Source organism: Microcaecilia unicolor, chromosome 2 (assembly GCF_901765095.1).
Source record: "Microcaecilia unicolor chromosome 2, aMicUni1.1, whole genome shotgun sequence".
Classification (NCBI taxonomy): domain Eukaryota; kingdom Metazoa; phylum Chordata; class Amphibia; order Gymnophiona; family Siphonopidae; genus Microcaecilia; species Microcaecilia unicolor.
In genome coordinates, this window is record NC_044032.1 from 222,163,208 (window position 1) to 222,181,683 (window position 18,476).

An 18,476-nucleotide genomic window follows, 5' to 3' on the forward strand; every position below is an offset into this window, starting at 1 on the left:
CAGATTTTCAGGATACCTACAATGAATATTCATGAGAAAGATTTGAATTCATTACCTCCACAGCATGCAAATTTCTCTCATGAATATTCATTGTGGATATCCTGAAATTCTGACTGGCTGGGGTGCCTCCAGGACCAGGTTTGGGAACCACTGGTCTAACCTATTGCAGATTTTGGTGTCATCCTCAAGAGGCAAAGCTTACCAGATAACCCTTCCACAAAATTACTTACAAAAATGTTAATAATAATTAGACTGGGAACCAAACCTTGAGACGCACCACTGGTAACACCCCTTTCCTCAGAGTGAGTTCCATTTACTACTACCTTCCACTCAACCAGTTCCTAAACCAGTCTGTCACTTTAGGGTCCTTATCAAGGGTACTTCTTGTCCCCTGCTGGTTAGACTACTGCTATATGATCTATCTCCCTTGCAATCTATTCAAAACTCACAACTTTACTTCCTCTGATGCCGGTACAGTCAAGTAACCTCTCTTTTCAAATTAGCTCCCCTTCTACTTCCACATAAAATTCAAACTAATTGTTCTCACACACAAGAGAAATCACTTTGCAGCACCTCTTTATCTGCCCTCTCCCCAGAATTTACCTTGGCAGGCAAGCTGCTCTTCTAGCCCTTCTTTAACACGCAAATTCAAATGGAATCTAAAGATTCCTCTCTCCAGTGCTGCTTTTAAAACATAGACCCACAAACAAGGATTGCTGCTTTATAACATTGATAAATTATCTGTAAATGGGACACAAACTTATTCACAGTTACTACATTACAAGCAGAAATTGCAGAAGGATCTTGAGAGACTGGAAAACTGGACACACAGACAGCAGATGAATGTGGACAAACTCAAAGTGAGACGCATTGGGAAGAACAATCCAAACTACAGCTACATTTATTTGGTTTCCATAAAAACATTCATAATAAAATAAGAAAAAATACACAAAAAAAGAAACATACTACATTAACTTCACATCAATAAAATCAAGTCCATATATAATCAAAAAAAAGCACAGTCACAAACAATTGTGTCTTGAGAAGTTTTTTTTAAACTGTGCAAGACTGCCACAGTGATGAAGTTGACCATGAAGTGCATTCCATAGGGAAATTCCAGCTGGAACAAAAACTGAAACTCGTATATCCATATGGCGTAGCTGCACCAATGCAGTTTTTTAAGAACAGGCATTACATGGGAAAACTTTGACATACCCACTATTACTCGAGCAGCCACATTCTGAACCACTTGCAATGCCCCGATACACAAAGATGTAACCAATATCATACTTTGAACTACACATGATGCTAGGTTGCACATCAGGAGTAACTGTGGACCAGAACATTGAAATCTGCTGCTCAGTGTGTGACAGTGATCATAAAAACCAACAATGTTAGGAATTATTTGAGAAGAGAGGTGTGGTAACCGTGTTAGTCCACTTTTAAAGGTAATCAATAGAAAAAAAACAAAATAAAACATGGAAAAGAAAATAAGATACCTTTTTTATTGGACATAACTTAATACATTTCTTGATTAGCTTTCGAAGGTTGCCCTTCTTCGAAGAAGGGCAACCTTCGAAAGCTAATCAAGAAATGCATTAAGTTATGTCCAATAAAAAAGGTATCATCTTATTTTCTTTTCCATGTTTTTTTGTTTTATTTCTAGGAATTATTTCGAAAGAAATAGAGAATAATCAAAAGATATCATAATGCCTCTGTGTGACCTCACGTTGAGTAATATGTGCGGTTCAGATTGCTGTATCTCAGAAAAAATACAGCTAAATTAGAAACAGTACATAGAAGGGTTACCATTATGATAAAGGGGCTAGAATGATTCTCATGAAGAAAGGCTAAAAATATTGGGGCTCTTCAGCTGAGGAGAAACATGACAGAGATCAATAATTATCTGCATTGTTCAAACTGTTCAACAAAGGAAAGCCATTACTTTGGGATTTAGCTTCTTTTCTCATTCTATTTGCAAATGTTTTAATTCTTAACTACGATGCATTTTGTATGGTATTTTATGTATTCATTATTTGCATCTAGCTACCAGCTGTGCAGCCTTTAGAAGACATTTTACACAGTCTACCAAGTCACCTCTCAAACACTATAGCACAGTCAAAGTTTACAAAACAACTTTTTAGGAAACAGGGTTTTTTTCACACAAAAAAGTATATGTTTTACAGAAGTGCACATAGGGGTGGAAATATTTCAAGTGCCTAGTCTCCCTGGTGAGCAAAATTACATTTCACACACTTTATGTCGAGTCTGTAAGGAAGGCCTGGCTCAGCCCCTTGGGCCACAGGCAGCAGAGGGCCATCACCACTGCCACACAGCCATAAGGTTGAAGAGGCTGGGTGGCACAAAGGCTTGAGAGAAGGGGAAAAAAATAACGCAAAGGCAAAAAAAAAAAAGCAACAAAAAAAACAACATGCAAACAACTTGGTTTCTAAAAGTATTGACTGGTATTTCATTTTTTTAAAATATTGGGGGTGTTTTAGCTCTGGACATACCACCAAACATTTTCTACATATGTATTAGCAACGTCAAGGTCACTGCCATCCCTCTCCCTGCCTCATCTTACAGAGAAAAAAAAAAACAACATCACACACAACATTTGATTTAAAGAGGGGCCACATTTTGCTGGTCATCTCAAACCAAGTTTGCACAACCAACTTACTAAAGATCACATGCATCCCCAAATTCCCATTCCTCCCCTGTTATCTGGGTAACCACTCTGCTACTACTTAGTAGCTAAACTTCAACCATTTTGGTTTCAGAAAACCTCTGAAGGCTGCCCACCAAATAAGCAGACCACCCATGCCACAACCTACTGTTGAGCTGACCCTCCACATATACCACAAAGGCCAAGTCTTAATTTGTCCTCATTTCCTTAACATCAGCCCTGTAAAAATGACCTATTAGACTCAGAATTCCCATGTGTGATATCACTGCAACCAACCAATCTTAACAACTCATTTCAGGGTGGGCAGGAGGGAAGTACACAAGCAGGCACAGGAAACAAAATAGTGCCTCAACACACTACAGAACTCAAAGATGCCCTGCAATAGCTGACCATATCCCTTTCCCAATTCTTTACCTTTTGATTCAAAAATAACCCCCCTTGAAACAGCTGCCAAATACTCCTTCTCCCTCTGGCCTCAAATATATGTGTGAGGGCCTCACTAAAAGGATGTTGCAGACCCCTTGAGCTGAGAGAGAGAGAAGGGGGAGGGTGGAATTGAAATTGGAGGTGGAGTGGGAAGTTGGGTCTTAGTAATTCACAGGAGTCATCCTGGATTCCCTGGAGGCTTTCCAAAAAGGAAACAGGAGTTGGCCACAACTTGAACTGAAAGTAAATAAATGTATTTGCCTGCACTGAAGATGTGGAGGGGCATAATCGAACGCGAACGCCCATCTCCATGGGCGTCTATGTTCGAAAACGGGTACATGAAGAAGTGGGACAGACCGTATTTTCGAAAAAAATGGGCGTCCATCTTTTGTTTCGAAAATACGGTTTGGACGGACCAAATGCCATGGATTTGGTCCTTTCTGAGCTGGGCGGGTTTTTTTTTTTTTTTTTTGCGATAATGGAAAATAAAAACGTCCAGCTCAGAAACGTCCTAATCCAAGCCATTTGGTCGTGGGAGGGACAAATGTACAACACTGCCATAGCTCCTAGGGGTGAAGGGGGCAACTACATGTGGGTACAGTGGGTTTCAGAGGCCTCCCATTTACCACCACAAGTGTTACAGGTGGGGGGGGGATGGGCCTGGGTCTGCCTGCCTGAAGTGCACTGCAGTACCCACTAAAAGTGCTCCAGGGACAGGGCTTGTTGCTGCTGTATAACCTTGGCACACCAGTTGACACCTGAAGACTAATCTCGCTGAAAACGCCCTTTATTTGAATAAGTACGTTTACTCACAGTTAACTGCAGATTGTGCCCCACTGGCAACGAGTCTCGCAGTAGGTCCAAGCTGGCAGAATGGTGTACAATGCCCTCTTTCAGCAACATTCAAGGTAAGAACTAAGTGCTATAACGTGGCTAACACATGAATAGGATCTAAAACTGGCTTACAAAAACGGCCACTACCTCATGGACTACCGGAAACAAAACAGGGCACACTCTGACTCAGTAAGCAGAGGGAAAAGCACCATGGGAGTAGAGCCTACCAACTACCAACATCGTGAGCATTTAACACAAGCTAGTGGAATCACGGAGCCCAATACCCTACACCCACCACAATGCATTGCTGATGTGACTCTGCAGTGCCCTTAACAGAAAAGGTGTCACACTCACCCGAGACCCACATCAGAACCAGGGAAAGGCTGTCAGAGGATAGAACACATTCTGCTGTCATGGAGGTGGGTACAGAATTTGAGGCTGGCATACAGGCTGGAAAAAAAGTTTGTAAAGTGGGTTTTGTTTTTGGTGGGAGGGGGTTAGTGACCACTGGAGGAGTCAGGGCAGGTGATCCCCGATTCCCTCCAGTGGTCATCTGGTCAGTTGGGGCACTTTTTTGGACTTGTTCGTGAAAAAAAAGGGTCCAAAAAAAGTGACCCAAAATCACGGTAAAAACGTCTTTTTTTTCGATTATCAGCTAAAGATGCCCATCTCTCCTCAGCCAATAACCACGCCCCAGTTCCGCCTTCGCCACACCTCTGACACGCCCCCGTCAACTTTATTCATTCCTGCGATGGAGTGCAGTTGAACATGCCCAAAATCGGCTTTCGATTATACCAATTTGGGCGCCCGCGAGAGAAAGACGTCCATCTCCCGATTTTGGTCGGAATATGGGCGTTTTTCTCTTTCGATTATAAGGTGGATAGGCTCTTCTGGGGCCAGAATTAAACTGGGGCCTGAGAGCAAGGACAGACAGGGGGACATTCAAAGGAAAAAAACAAACTATCACTAACCAGAGCTAACCAGTATGGATTTCACATCAGTGCCTGCTGGGTGAAGGGGCTGAACTGAAGCTATAGAGCAGTCTGCTCAGGAATTCAGGCCGAGCAGGGCTCTGAAAAAGATTTATTTTCAGATTTATTACTCAAAAGAGTAAAACCTTTCTTCCCAAGGGCCATCTTTCGAAACCTGGTACAATCGATGGTACTGTCACTTGGACTACTGCAATGCACTTTACGTTGGATGTAAAGAACAGATTATCAAGAAACTCCAAACGGCCCAAAACACCGCAGAGCCAGACTTATATTTGGAAAAACAAAATATGAAAGTGCAAAACCCCTAAGAGAGAAACTACACTGGCTCCCTCTTAAAGAACGCATCACGTTCAAGATCTGCACGATAGTCCATAAAATCATTTACGGAGACGCCCCGTCATACATGTTTGACCTTGTGGACCTCCCATCCAGAAATGCCAAAAGATCTGCCCTTACTTTTCTTCACCAGTTGTAAAGGACTAAAATACAAACTGACACACGCGTCCAGCTTCTCTTACATGAGCACGCAGTTGTGGAATGCACTTCCAAAACACCTAAAATCAATTAACGAATTAACTAACTTTTGCAAATCGTTGAAAATCTCTCTCTTCACCAAAGCTTACCATGAGAATCCATAACTAACTACAATACATCACCACGCCTCCCTGATTATGAATGTCTTTTTTCTACAAATGGTTGATTAGATCGATATGTTAACCTTGTTACTCTTGACATCTTTGTAACACCAATTGTATTTCTGTATCCTGAAATGGTGTTGCCATTACAGGTAGTTGTAAGCCACATTGAGCCTGCAAATAGGTGGGAAAATGTGGGATACAAGTGCAATAAAAAATAAAATAAAGAGCACACAAACAACGTGGTTGAGAAGTTTCTCACCCCAACTTAAAGCTTTATCCACTATTGCAGTACCCCAGGAACTGCCTAGGTGAGAACTAAAAACCCAAAATATCCCACCAACTGTACTCTGTACACATCCTGCCCGGTATGTCATTTTTACATTTATTTTACTATTTTTGAACAGCTCCACCCTTTTAACTACCTTGTTTGTTTGTTTGTTTTGGGGTAATTCGGCATAGGACTGCAATTGCAATCTTATCCTAACAGTTCCTGGCCAGGGTTTCCTTTTGTTTGAAATTGGTTTGAATGCTTTATGTTACCATATGCTTAATGGTTAAACCGATTTTTCTTGTAAATATCTTCATATATTACCTTGTACGGTACTGGTAACAAGTATATGCTAATAAAGTTATTGTTGAGCAAGGTCTCTGGTGAATTCTGGGGTGCAAGGGGGCTTCTCTTTTCATACAAGCCATACACACTAGCTAACACAAATCCTGGAGGACTCAGACCAAGAAAAAACTCCAGAAACCTGAATATTTAAAGTGTGTCTTCTGCAGGGCTGATTGGGCAAGGTCTTGGTTACACACACACACACACAAAAGAGGTACAGGGTATAAGCCCTTCCCTCCCACCCCATTCTAGAAACTTCTGTAATGTTTTGACACTACATGTTTACAAACTGAAACAAATCTATCTTCGATAATTTGTAAGCCACATTGAGCCTGCAAATAGGTGGGAAAATGTGGGATACAAATGTAAAAAATAAATAAATAAATATAACTGCAGGATGATGTCATTTGTGATACAATAGTGCAAAGAATACAGAGACTGACTCTGTGAGTTTAGGTTAGAACCATAATATTCCCCCGCTATCATTTTTACTAATTAATCATTTCAGTAACAGCTCACACAAGTCAACTAAGGGGGAATTATGAATTTTCACAATAGTCTCCTAAATATCCTGAATACCAAAGAGCTTCGACTCCAGCCTGAGTGTCAGATTTATGTAGCTGTGCCCTATGTACTGATGTATCTTGATTTTAATATTCACCTTGCAAGTCACACTAGGCAAACAGATTTATGCTTTCAGTGATGGCTTGATAAATACAACACAGCGGCACTGAAGGAATCTATCACCAGGCTAACAAAACCTCAGCGATATAGCCGAGTATTTTGACAAGGATCAGTTCTATTTCATGGTTCTTTAGCCTGCTCAGTCTTGTAGAAAAATTCCATATGCCTTGCTCTGGTCTTCCTGGGTGATATTCTGGACTTCAGTTTGTATCTCCCTTCAACTCGGACACCTATATGTTTTGACGTTCTTTAAACTCCGTCAGAAGCATCACTTGTCAACAAAAAATAATGTAGCTAGAGCAAGGCTGTCCAACCTCGGCTCTCGCCAGGTCAGGTTTTCATGATTTCCACTATGAATATACATGAGATCCATCTGCATACAATGGAGGCAGTGCATGCACACAGACCTCATGCATATTCATTCGGGAAATCCTGAAAATTCAACTAGATTCCGGCCTTCAAGGACCGAGGTTGGACACCCCTGAGCTACAGCAAGACAAACAACAGACTTATACTTTCAACAAGAAAAGCATTTAAATCAGGGTTGTCCCACCTCAGTCCTTGAGGGCCGCAATCCAGTCAGGTTTTCAGGATTTCCGCAATGAATAGGCATGAGATATATTTGCATGCACTGCCTCCATTGTATGCAAAGAGATCTCATGCATTTTCATTGGAGAAATCCTGAAAACCCAACATGGAGAGGGCCGACGTTGGACACCTCTGATTTCAATGATAATAATTTTTACTCCTTTAACATGACTGGAGTAAACTGCACAGAAACTTCACAGTGAAATGGCATTTGTTTATCACACCGTAGCATGCAACGTTCTAAATTTGAATATAAAATTAGTCAACACAAGAGCACGGTGCTAAAATCTTGGGCTGGCTGTAAACATAGTAACATAGTAGATGACGGCAGAAAAAGACCTGCATGGTCCATCCAGTCTGCCCAACAAGATAAACTCATATGTGTTACTTTTTGTGTATACCTTACCTTGATTTGTATCTGTCATTTTCAGGGCACAGACCGTATAAGTCTGCCCAGCACTATCCCTGCCTCCCAACCACTGGCTCTGGGCTAGACCGTATAAGTCTGCCCAGCATTATCCTCGCCTCCCAACCACCAGCCCCGCCTCCCACCACCGGCTCTGCCACCTAATCTCAGCTAAGCTTCTGAGGATCCATTCCCTCGGAACAGGATTCCTTTATGTTTATCCCACGCATGTTTGAATTCCGTTACTGTTTTCCTCTCCACCACCTCCCGCGGGAGAGCATTCCAAGCATTCACCACTCTCTCCGTGAAAAAATACTTCCTGACATTTTTCTTGAGTCTGCCCCCCCCTTCAATCTCGTATCGTGCCCTCTAGTTCTACCGCCTTCCCATCTACGGAAAAGGTTCGTTTGCGGATTAATACCTTTCAGATATTTGAACGTCTGTATTTACAGTGACAATATTTTTTTAATATTCAACCTCTGTTTGGGGGTGGGAAGAGAGAGACTCAAGCAGGAGTAATTCCATCCTTCTGGCATTCTCTTCAGATTAACTACTGACTAAGGCCTGCAGTTAGATCACTTAGAAGCCCTTTTACTAAGTTACGGTAACAGGGCCCTGTGGTGTCCTCAGTATGTGGATTTGCTGCTCACCGAGGCCCCTTTTACCATAGCAGGGTTTTTGTGAAAAAAGTAAGTAGTTGTGCGGTAAGTAAAAAATAATTTCCAGCACGTGGTGAGTCAGCGGTGGTGCCAGATTGGCACATGACAAAGCAGCGGTAGCTCTACCGCTGCTTTGTAAAAGGGCCACTTAAACCATCATGTTCAACCTCCTTTTGCCTGTCACTACTCACACATTCCCATATTAATGTTCTCCCACAGCCAGAGCAGATCAACTGTGCTGTAACTTTCTGGAGCCAGTCTGTCAAGAGGAAAACAAGATCTCTTGTGCCAAGCCCAAAAAAGGATTGTGTTATTTATCAAAATTCATTTGCACACTTTTTTTCCTATCTGTAAATGTGTGGCTCATACGTGAGAGGATTTTCCCCCCCAATATTAGTACTATGTACCGTGGATCATCCAACCTCATAAGAGAGGAAGCTCGGGCAATTTTAATATTTAAAATGTTTTAGAATTTATTCCCTGCCTTCCTGAAAATCCCACTGAGAGAGTAAAATCAGAAATCTATGGCTTGGGTTTTTGTTTATTACACTGGAATGGAGTGGCAGTAGTTACAGAGTGATTATGGCATAGACATTTTTATATTCCCTTTAGCTATAGGGACTTGATATCTTTCTTGTTTGTTCCAGGCCACATCTACCAATCAAGCTATCCACATTTGTCCCAAAGTAGACATTCCCCTAGAAGAGGGAGACAGGGGAAACCGCGAAGAGTTTAAGATAGCCAGTAGCTGTGGGGAGCAAAGCAAAGTGTAAACATTTAGGTCTACTAACATGTCAAATACTTGGAAAGAAACAAAAATTGTCTAGAACAAGATGATATTGAGCTCGGCATGAAAATCTTGGGAGAGACCTGAATTATTCAGAAATACTGCGCTTATCTTCATCAATAAACCTTGCAACTCCAAGGCTGTGATGTGTCCAGAATTAAACACTACAGAGGAGACCTGCTCCTCTGAAGGGATGCGAACAAGTTACACATTCTACAAACACACTCAGTGTCCACTTGCTGAAGCTGGCTCTTCCCTGATTTGACCTTTTACAAAGTACAAATAGCTAATCCATTTCCAAACGAGACTGGCATGTTGTCTGCACATCTCTTAAACAGAGAGGATGTAGACAAGGTAAAGAAATATAACTTTTAGGGAAGCAGAGGGCCGGAAGTATGGCAAAATCACCACGTTTTTCTTTTCTTGAATCTGAAACAACAGATCGGTTTATTAAGTAATTACACTGCGCTTTTCTTAAAAGATTTCTTGAGCGTCTCTCAAGTTGTTTACTTTCCACTTGAAAAGGGGTGCTTGAAAGAAGTACGGGGATAAATCTCCAGAGCTGGGCTCATTTCCTCAGCCGCAGTCAACTTACAACTGAAAGGAGGAAGACAAGAGGGCTATGGGACTGCCTTTCTGAGGTTTTTGCAACTACATTCAAAGCGGTTTACATATATTCAGGTACTTATTTTGTACCAGGGGCAATGGAGGGTTAAGTGAATCACAAGGAGCTGCAGTGGGAATCAAACTCAGTTCCCCAGGATCAAAGTCCACTGCACTAACCACTAGGCTACTCCTCCACTCCAGTTGCTGACACAGCTCAAGAGCCTAGGAAATTATTTCAGATCCACAAGACAATTCCGGAGCTATGAGCGTCTAAAGCTAGACCCAAACTGATTCCAGCAGAACAAAGTAATGTATCCTTACTGGTTGACAAATTATCTCTCCCAAGCTATCAGGGTCAATGATTTTGCCTACACTCAAAGCAGTGGGCATCAATATGCTCCTCTATTTTATGGTGGTGTAATTTATAAAGTGGGATAAACAAACGGAACAAACACAGAGAAGAGAGGTCATAATTTGAATCTAAGAATGCCAGCAAAAGAGGAACGCTCCAGGCTGGCACTTCACATGATTAATGAATTTGTTAGCAGGTACTTTTTAAAGTTATATGTGAAAACAGGGCTGTACCGTGGATTACTAGATTTCTTCAAAACACTATACACTTTACATACCAACTGTACTGAGCATACTCGCTATGCTAGGTCTCCTTCCTCCCAGCTCATAGTTCATATTACCTTCCACAACAACACACACACACACACACACACACACAGCAGATGTATGTATCAGTATTCAATTTTAAAAAACTCAGCATTCAAGGAACACATTTACCAATACTGCACTGCAAAAACTGCATCATTATTTGCATTGCAAATTTTGCCAGATCCTGTATTTTCAGAAAGGTGGCACTGTCGAGTAATTTAAACATTTTTACATATATTAGAGCAGTGTAATTCTTCTATGAGGCACTAAAAAAAAGACCAGACTTTGGCCACAATCTCCTCCCTATACGTACCGGATGAGTCAGTGCAAATGGATGCTGACGTGTGTGGGTTTTATTTATAAAAATAAGTTTACTGGTGCCTGTTCTTTTATGGAGCGCAAGGTCCACAGCCAACTCCTTAATTGTTTTAGTCCAGGAAGAGGATAAAGCCTTCCTGGCAGTTCTGAGTTACCATGCTTGAAATTGCAAGAAAGGAGCAAGAAAAGATATCCGAATATGCTGGCACTTGCAGCAAGCAAGTTCAGGAATTACACTGTATTCTAATGGGGGTCTTTTAATAAGGCGCGCTAGTGTTTTTAGCGTGCACTAAAAATAGGCGTGTGCTAAACGCTAGAGACGCCAATAGGGGGCTTAATCATGTCACCTCCGAGCAGCTTGACCCACACTGCAGCGTGCAGTGGGAGAGGGTTACTGAGCAATCCAATATGAGCATATCCATGGTCATTTTATGTTATTTTACTGCCTCACATAGGACAGAAGATTAAATGCTTACCACCTAATTCTGGAGGGAAGTTAATTAACGTGGGCTACCGTTAACCCAGGCTATTGTTAACTACATCTCATCAGTGGCGTAGCCAAGGGTGGGTTCGGGTGGGCCCAGGCCCACCCAGTAACAGCACATCTATGATGTGGCTGGCAGGGATTTCCCAAGCCCCACCAGCCGAAAACTCCCAACAACTGTCCCTCCTGCATACCTTGTAAATACCAGATGCCTGCAGTGACCTGCGACTGATACATACTACTCACACCAGCCCCACAGCCTTCCCTCTGCGGAAACAGGAAGTTATATCAGAGGGAAGGCTGTGGGGCCAACATGAGCAATGTGTATTAGTTGCTGCTCACTGTTGGTGAAAATCTGCTCTATTTAAAAGGTATGCAGTGGAGGGGGTGATTATTTGAGAGACCATATGGCATGTAGGTGAGAGAGGGAGAGACCAAATCACTTATGCCCACCCATCTTGGGCCCAGGTCCACCCAAAATTGGGTGTCTGGCTACGCCCCTGCATTGCACAAAATGGGACCTGTGCTAAAATGGCATGAGCTAACTGTAAAATAACCCATCTGTAGCCAATGTTGATAATTTCCCCCTTCTGTGTATTATCATCAATGTTCTGTGATTGCCAAGCCCTAAGAAAGTCCTTTATTTATTTATTTATTTATTACCTGGCGGTTTCCTCCATTTGCTTTGTAGTTTCAGCTCAATCATAACCAGGTCTGCAATCAGGATTTCCCCCTGCTTTACATCCAGCATACATATTCTGGTCATTGCCATGATGGTCCTGAATCAGGCACCATGCACAAGGACATCTTTCATAACCCTGTAATCACGGGCCGTGAACCCAGCCACTAGGTGTCACCTATAAGCAATGGCCACGACTCCTTCCTCCTAAGAGATTTAACTACACTGCAGGCCAAACCATTAGGCATGCTAGGCAGTCACCTAGGGCAGTCTATTCAAGTGGGGGGAGGTAAGAAAGAGCAGTCGCAGTCAAAGCAAACAAGTCCTGAAAGCCACACAAAGACTCAGTGTGTACTTTGACCTGCAGGAAGAATAATTAATTTCACTCACCCTTGTACCCTGAGTGAAGTGGTGTGGTAGACGTGTTAGTCCGCTTTTAAAAGGTAATAATAAACAAAAATAAAACAAAGAAAAGAAAATAAGATGGTATCTTTTTTATTGGATGGACTAACAATACATTTTTTGATTAGCTTTCGAAGGCAATACCTATTTCTTTAGATCAGAAATGAGCAAATGATGACACATATCAGAATATATAAGTGAAACATAAAAGCATTCTCACCATAAAGTCATCCACGCAGTGCTCTGGTCTAGCAAAATTCTGTCCTATAGAGGTGTCACCCTGGTTAAGCATTGTAGTGTTTAATGTGGTGCCACTGTAAACTGAGCCTAGCCATAAGCATTTGGTCTGTCTCTCCAAAATAGCATCCTTCTTCACATTTTTTTGCATTGAATAATATACACTACATTTGAAGATGAGCATGTGTAGAATCCTAAGGGGGTTGTTATTCAATGCTTTCGTAACTATATTCTTCGAGCCTTACAAATAACACACAATGTGGCTGCTCACAGAATATGGCTATCCATCTCCTATGTCATCTTCGTAAATCAGACCATGTTTCCCCACATTTATACAATTTTCACTGGCTCCCAGTTAAGTAATGCAAAACTTATAAACTTCTTTATAAGTTATGCATTACCCTGATGTTTAAGGCTTACCATTTAGGTTTGCCACCTTACTTTGCTTCATCTACCATTCCTTACTCGCCTATCTGGTTACTTCGTTCCATTAATGACTATCTCTTAGTCCTCCCAGGCCTCCGTTTGGCCCAAATTGAAAGCACGCGACATCGTGCCTTTTTCTTTGCAGCACCTTCCTCCTGCAACACCCTTCCTCTTTCACTTTGACCAGGACTCTCTTTTTCTAATTTTAAACATCAAATTAAGACCTGGCTATTCAAACAGGCATTTGACCCCAATTAGGTGGCGTGGTGCCGAACATTGGCTTACTCTACTATTATTATTTTCTTTCCTGCTCCTTTCCCCATTCCTTCTTAAATTTTCCTTCCGTTTTTAAACCAATTTTGCTCCTAACCCTCTCCCCCCCCCCCCCCCCCCCCCCCCCCACCCCGGCATATGTGCTTTTCTTGCGTGAGTGAAACTGCCTTTCCTATCTTAATTGTTCTTTTCCATTTTATTACTGTTGTTTTTAGTCTGTTCACTGCCTCAATCTGTGAGTTGGGTAAGTACATAAGTAATGCCACACTGGGAAAAGACCAAAGGTCCATCGAGCCCAGCATCCTGTCCACGACAGCAGCCAATCCAGGCCAAGGGCACCTGGCAAGCTTCCCAAACGTACAAACATTCTATACATGTTATTCCTGGAATTGTGGATTTTTCCCAAGTCCATTTGGTAGTGGTTTATGGACTTGTTCTTTAGGAAACTGTCTAACCCCTTTTTAAACTCTGCCAAGCTAACCACCTTCACCACGTTCTCCGGCAACGAATTCCAGAGTTTAATTATGCGTTGGGTGAAGAAACATTTTTTCCGATTTGTTTTAAATTTACTACACTGTAGTTTCATCGCATGCCCCCTAGTCCTAGTATTTTTGGAAAGCGTGAACAGACACTTCACATCCACCTGTTCCACTCCACTCAATATTTTACATACCTCTATCATGTCTCCTCTCAGCCGTCTCTTCTCCAAGCTGAAAAGCCCTAGCCTCCTTAGTCTTTCTTCATAGGGAAGTCGTCCCATCCCCACTATCATTTTAGTCGCCCTTCGCTGCACCTTTTCCAATTCTACTATATCTTTCTTGAGATGCGGCGTAAGGTGGTATAGAAAGTCTTAATAAACATTTGTCTTAATATTTATATATTTATTTATTGCATTTGTATCCCACATTCCCCCACCTATTTGCAGGCTCAATGTGGCTTACATAGATTTGTTAACATTGTCATTGCAGGATATCAGATACAGTTAGTTACAGCTCACATTACCACTGTACTTAAACAATTACACTGGTTACCCATTCAATGGCGTGTAAAAATTATATTGTCTTTGATCTATAAGGCTCTAAATAATGAAGTTCCCATCAGTCTTGCCAGTTGATTAAGAATTTACCATCCAACATGTAGCTTGCACTCTGCTGACATGTTATTGTTGACGAGCCAACTTTTAGCCAAATTTTTATGTGGGAGGAGCAATGTTATGGAACATGTTCCCACTAGAGATCAGACAAATTAGCTCTGTTGTGCAGTATAGAAAGCAACTGAAAGCTTACCTTTTTTTTCCTAAAGATTTTGAGGCCTGCTGACAATTTCTGCACTAAATAGTCTTGCTGCTTTGTTTATTTTTTGTGTTTTACATCATGGCTATGATATGTGGCTTCAAACCTAAAAAATATGGCTAGAGATTATCTCCTTAAATATCAAATTCAAATCTAGAATAGGAGGGGATAACAGATAAAGAGCATGTGTGCATCCAACTTATAAAAGACTTTAGAGTCTTTATAGAGGAAAGGCCTCGAGAAGTCCCCAGCTTCAACTCTAGCTTCGGGGACTGGACTTACTCATCATCAGCCAAAACCTCTCGATGTAATTAGTCTATATTCTAGTTCTTGTCTAATATATCGAGTTGATTAGCAAGATTACTTAACTTCTATAAGTCTTCTTATTTACTTGTGCGGTCCTTTCTTATTACCAACCACGGCCACCACCTACGATGGCCGCCGTTTCGGAAACCTGCCTCATGGTCCTGTGGTCTGTATGCTGATCTCCGCACTCTTCAGTTATAGAAAGACAAGATATGTGGTTTGTCATCGATAGTACTGTGCATGTTACAATGGTTACCCGCCTAGAATTGTTGGATAGGGCAGGATAAAAAAAATGTAAATAAAAAAATAGCTTTTGGAAATCATTATGTATATACATTCATAATCATAAGTTCTCGACCTATTGGGCTTTGCCTATACCTATTTTGCTTAAGCTATGGCAGGGCTACTTGGTTGTTGTTGTTTTTTTTTTGGAGGGGGGGTTAACTTTGGTGGCTGCAGTCAATCTTGATATGGTAAATGTGCTGAATTTATGCAATTAAATATATTTAATATTTTTCTAACTGTAATCTGCTCTTTAATATTTGTTCTGCTCCTGGCAGCCCTATACTAGGCTTTATAGCGTAGCTCTAAAATGTGTTTAATGCTAATCTCACATTTTACGATTTTTAGTGCTGCAGTCACTTCCTGTGTGGTTTGTGAGCAATGCACTGTGTGTAGTGTGGAGGGGCATAATCGAAAGGGACGTCCAAGTTTTGTTGAGGACGTCCTCGCATAACGTCCCAATGGAGGGGCGGAGAAACCCATACTATCGAAACAAGATGGACGTCCATCTTTCGTTTCGATAATAATACGGTCGGGGACGTCCAAATCTTGAAATTTAGGTCATTCCTAGAGATGGTCGTCCCTAGACTTGGTCGTTTCTGATTTTCGGCAATAATGGAAACCAAGGCCGTCCATCTCAGAAACGACCAAATGCCAGCCCTTTGGTCATGGGAGGAGTCAGCATTTGTAGTGCACTGGTCCCCCTGACATGCCAGGACACCAACCAGGCACCCTAGGGGGCACTGCAGTGGACTTCATAAATTGCTCCAAGGTACATAGCTCCCTTACCTTGTGTGCTGAGCCTCCCAACCACCGCCCCCCCCCCCCCCACACACACACACAAAGCCCACTACCCCCAACTGTGCACCACTACCATAGCCCTTACAGGTGAAGGGGGGCACCTAGATGTGGGTACAGTGGGTTTCTGTTGGGTTTTGGAGGGCTCGCTGTTTCCTCCACAAACGTAACAGGTAGGGGGGGATGGGCCTGGGTCCGCCTGTCTGAAGTGCACTGCACCCACTAAAACTGCTTCAGGGACCTGCATACTGCTGTCACAGACCTGAGTATGACATCTGAGGCTGGCATAGAGGCTGGCAAAAAATATTTTTAAAGATATTTTTTGAGGGTGGGAGGGGGTTAGGGACCACTGGGAGAGTAAGGGGAGGTAACCCCGATTCTCTCCGGTGGTCTTCCGGTCATTTCAGGCACCTTTCTTGTGCCTTGGTCGTAAGGAAAACACGACCAGGTAAAGTCATCCAAGTGCTCGTCAGGGACACCCTTTTTTTTCCATTATGGGTCGAGGACGTCCACGTGTTAGACATGCCCAAATTCCACCTTCGCTACGCCTCCGACACGTCCCCTTGAACTTTGGCCGTCCCTGTGACGGAAAGCAGTTGGGGACGTCCAAAATCGGCTTTCGATTATACCAATTTGGACGACCCTGTGAGAAGGACGTCCATCTTCCGATGTGTGTCAAAAGATGGGCATACTTCTCTTTCGAAAATGAGCCCAATAGTCTCATATGTACTACAGCCACCCCTGCCTATCTGTATAAGTTTTACTACTAGTGGTCTTTTCTCCTGGAAAGGCCTCCTCATTCTCTCAGCCGAGCTTGAGTCCTTTGTTTACCTGCTGTTATTTCCTGATTATCTCTACTATCTTTGCTCTGATAGGTCAAGTGTATGACCTCTCTCTCTCTAATCAAGAAATACCATCTATGGCCTCCTCTGTAGCCTGGTCTCAGGCTCCATCCCTATTGGTCCCTTTACTTTGCCCTCTGGCCTTGTGAGTGTTCTTCTTGGTCCCTCTGTCCCTGCTAACTCAGACACTTCCATCTTGTCTCAGAAGCAAGTGCTTCTCTGCTCCCCTGGAGTGAACTTGTCTTTTTACCAATCATGCACACCTCAGCATCAAACCTCTGAACTACCTTCATCTACCTGCCAATTCTCCCACTTCTACCATAAAATCGGCCTTTTTTTTCTCTTCCAAACTCCACCTCTTGCTGCACTTGTACATTTGCTTTGACAGTACTGTCAAAGCAAATGTCTGTCTATTAAAATGTTGATATAGTCACAGCAATGAAGGATAAAGGGTTTTTCTGAGTGATAATTAAGATATTTGTTGTTTTTGTAACCCATTTTGTTGATCCTTTTGACTCACCTGACCATATGTAGGATGCAAAATGAATGTGTGTTTTTTCTCTCTCAAAGCTTCAGAAACTAAAATATTTTGAGGCATCTGTATACTTACAGTATATTTTAATGGCGTCTTTAGAACTGCATTTATCAGCTTTAAGGACTGGTACACATCAAGGGATATCGAAAAGCGCTAAGACCAGAGAAATACATGCAAATAGTGATCTCTTTCTACAGAATAACTAAGACAGGTGTTCACAACCCAGTCCTCAGGACACACCAAGCCAGTCAGCTTTTCAAGATATCTACAATGAATATAACATGATACACAGCTGCATGCACTGCCTTCATTGTTTGCAAATATATCTCAAATATACACATTGTGGGTCTTCTAAAAACTTGACTGGCTGGGGTTATCATGAGGACTGCGATGAGAACTTCCTGCACTAACAGCACTTGCAAAGAAGCTGACGGTGTCTCATTCAACAGTCATAGCAACAGTCAGGTACAATCATGAGCTGAATAGTTTTCAATAGCAGGAACGCTCCGGGCAACCTAGGGTTTCGTACATGCAAATGGACAATGCGGTCATGAAGACAGTAACATTCTCTCCAAGGGCATCATATGTTTTATCAGATAAAGTTTTCCACGAGGAATCCAGTAACAGGATAATATAGAAAAAAACTGATCCAGTGCTGGACATTGATCATATTGACCTACTCAAAAGCCAAAGTTGTCTGTTAAGAATATTAAAGATCGACTCACTTTCTGTCACAAATATGAGCAATGGACAGCTGAGCAATGAAAATGTATTATGTTTTCAGATGAAGGAAACTTCACTTAGGGAGTCTTTTATTAAGCGATGGTAAGCCCAACAGGGGCTTACTGCTCCCTTTTACTGCTCCCTAATCTGGAACTACCGCTGGGCTACCACAGCAGCCCAGCGGTAGTTCCCACCCCCAGTGCACACCACTGTAGCAACAGTGTTTACCCGGTGGTAATCGGGCTGAACTGTGTGCTGCTCAGTTACCGCCGGGTTAGCACGGGAGCCCTTACCGCCACC

General features: G+C 42.3%; 1 protein-coding gene across 2 annotated transcripts in view; it reads right to left on the reverse strand.

The window, feature by feature from the left end:
* The window catches only part of PCSK5 (proprotein convertase subtilisin/kexin type 5), a 739,798-nt gene that overhangs the window by 602,397 nt on the left and 118,925 nt on the right, over positions 1–18,476 (reverse strand). The gene's annotated exons all lie outside the window — the stretch shown is intronic.